At 46.9% G+C, this 2,800-nt stretch overlaps 1 pseudogene; it reads left to right on the top strand.

The window, feature by feature from the left end:
• The first annotated feature begins 858 nt into the window (after window positions 1–858).
• Window positions 859–1,809, top strand: LOC138836619 (developmental pluripotency-associated protein 2 pseudogene; annotated as a pseudogene).
• The last annotated feature ends 991 nt before the right edge of the window (window positions 1,810–2,800 follow it).

Below are 2,800 nucleotides of genomic sequence, written 5' to 3' on the forward strand. Positions count from 1 at the left end.
ATAAAAAAATGTGGTGGGTAGAAGGTTGGGGAGATTTGACTTACCCAATACTAACATATATTATATTATTAAAGTACTAAATGTATGTATATTATACTAATACAGGTGTCAATGTCTCAATGAAGTTATATACAAAATTCAAAATCAAACTTAAGAATGTAAGTGGAGGGGCTGGGAAGGTGGCTCAGTGGTAGAGTGCTTGCCTTGCATACACATGATTCCTCAGCACCACATGAGCAAAAAGAAAAAAGCCGGAAGTGGCGCTGTGGCTCAAGTGGTAGAGGGCTAGCCTTGAGCTGGAGAGCTGAGGGACAGCGCCCAGACCCAGAGTTTAAGCCCCACAATCGTACCCCCCCCCCAAAAAAGAATGTGACTGGAATAAATGACATAGCTGCCATCTAAACCAATAGAGGAATCGTATGTTTGAAAAACTGTTAGCTTCCAGGTTGGTGGTATACATCTGTAATCCTAATCCTCAAAAGAACTGAGGCAAGAGGATTGAGAGGTAAAGGTTATCCTATTTAAAATAGTGTGTTCACAGGCAGAGTAAGCTGAGAGTCCCTGTCTCAGAAATGACAAAGGGGACATTATGTTGAAAAGGAACTACACAACTTGAGGATGGGGATGGGAGGGGAAAATGGAGAGAGTGAGGGAAGAGATGACCTGTCCAAAAAGAAATGTATTCATTACCTGACCTATGTAACTATAACCCCTCCATAATCACCTTTATAATAACAATTAAAATAACTTTAGAATATAAATGAAAAAAGTTGCTAAGATATCTGATCAGAAACAAAACACTCTCGAAAAAGGAAGTAAGCGCAGGTACGGTGAGTGTCTGGCTGGTCTGCCCTGAAAATGTCAAATTCAAATCACTATACCATCAAGAACAAGAATCTGTTTCCGGATGACTTAGATGAAGAAAGTGTGATTTTAACACTTGTCCCAGTTACAGAGGAGCCTTTTGAAAAAGTTATACAATCCAATGTTCCAACAGCAGGCAATCTCAACCTAGAGACATGGAAGAATAACAAAGATCTTCCACAAACAAATGACATGAAAAATTCCTCGAGAACTCGTTGGAAAAAGCCCGTGGGTCCATTGCCTGCTGTCTTGCCTCCTATTACTGAGGTGTCTCGTGATGCCTTGGGTAACTGGTGCCAACAATTTAACCTGAGTACAGACGGCCAGAAAATAGAAGTGTATTTGAGGCTCCTGAAGCATAGATATCCCGAACAACAAAATTATATTCCCAAAACATCAAGAGGCCAGAATGATGCCATATTCCAAGAACAACTATAAGAGGGAAAGAAGTCGGCAGAAAAGAAGTAGTATAAGTGAAAAGGCCAGTACACGCAGGGACACTGTTGGAAATGAGTCTGGCCTAGAATTGAAACGTAATATAGTGGAGTAGTAACTTCTGCCCAAGCATCTATGTTGGCATCTTGGACACGAATTGCTGCAGAAACTCCTGAAGCCAAGACAGTGAAGTTTTGTCCTACTGAGTCAACCATAGAGACATTTTTGCTGCCGGCCCCTGGTGTCAGGTGGTGCGTGGTCCATGGCAGACTTCTCCCAGCAGATGGGAAGGGATGGGTGAGCCTGCAGTTTTGTGCAGGTCAGACCTGGGTCCCCAACTCTCGCAAGACAATGATTTCTCTTTTCCTGTTACCAGCCTGTTTATTCCCAACCCCAGGACTAGAAGATAATATGTTATGTCCTGAATGTATCAAAAGGTATAAGAAGATGATGAAGAGTTCCGGGAAGATGGCGGAGGAGAAGCTGGAATCTGAACAAGCTCTCGCATAGAAAGCAGCTTTAGAGTTCCAGTGAACAGTCCTAAGCCAGAGAATCACACCAAGTGTGCCATCACAGGACAGAGAGTTAGACAAGAGAGGGGAAGCCAAGGCAAAAAGAAGCACCGAGTGGTCGCCAGCAGCCGCCACGGCGGCGGCGGCGGCGGCGACAGGGTCTCAAGCGGCAGAGACCACAGCCGGGGGCCATACCTGAGCGCTCACACAGAGAGTCCGGGAGGAAGGAGCCAGACGCAGCTGGCGAGCGGATTCTACTCAACACCAGCAAGAATCAACAAAGAGCGGACATCTTCACCCTGCAGCTTGCAGACCAGAGACGACCCAGGATCCAAGACTCGGCACCAGAGACGACCCAGGATCCAAGACTCGACGTGAGTACAAGCCCGACATCCTCACTCCTCAGGGAGCAGAGGAAGGAAGGCCACCCCTCCCCCCCCCAGCACCGGTGATCTCCATCTTGGATACCGACAAAGCTCGGAGTTGCTGCTAGCTCCAGCTCAGGCCTTGGAATAAAATGAGTCATTTAGCAGGTCACAAGAACTTAACGCCGAAGTGACCTGCCAGACTCAGCTCCATCCAGGGAAAAGTCACCCAGCTCAGGCGCCAGCCTAACCTCACTGGGTAACCAGAGCCAGAGGCTGCCCCTCCCTCTAGCAGCCACCACAATCAATTGAAAAACAGAAACCCTGAGAATGGCTCCAGGCTGGGCGCTGTGAGCTTTATCACAAAAAAGCCCCAGGGAAAAGCTACTGTTTGTTGAAAGGCCTCAACGCTACCCAGAACCTAGCCTCATCACCACATCCCCCTCTTTTGTGACTCTCAAAGCAGACCACCCTCCCAGAAAACTAACCTGGGAGGGGGATCTCAAAATTTTGGGTAAAGCAGAGCATTTTTCTGCCTCTTCCAACCAATCGACTTAAGAAACCAATCAAGCCACAGGACCTCAAGCTGACCAGAGACTCCAAGAGACTGGTTGCAGATAAAAG

Source organism: Dipodomys merriami, unplaced genomic scaffold (assembly GCF_024711535.1).
Source record: "Dipodomys merriami isolate MVZ:Mamm:240054 unplaced genomic scaffold, mDipMer1.0.p SCAF_25, whole genome shotgun sequence".
In the NCBI taxonomy this organism is placed as follows: domain Eukaryota; kingdom Metazoa; phylum Chordata; class Mammalia; order Rodentia; family Heteromyidae; genus Dipodomys; species Dipodomys merriami.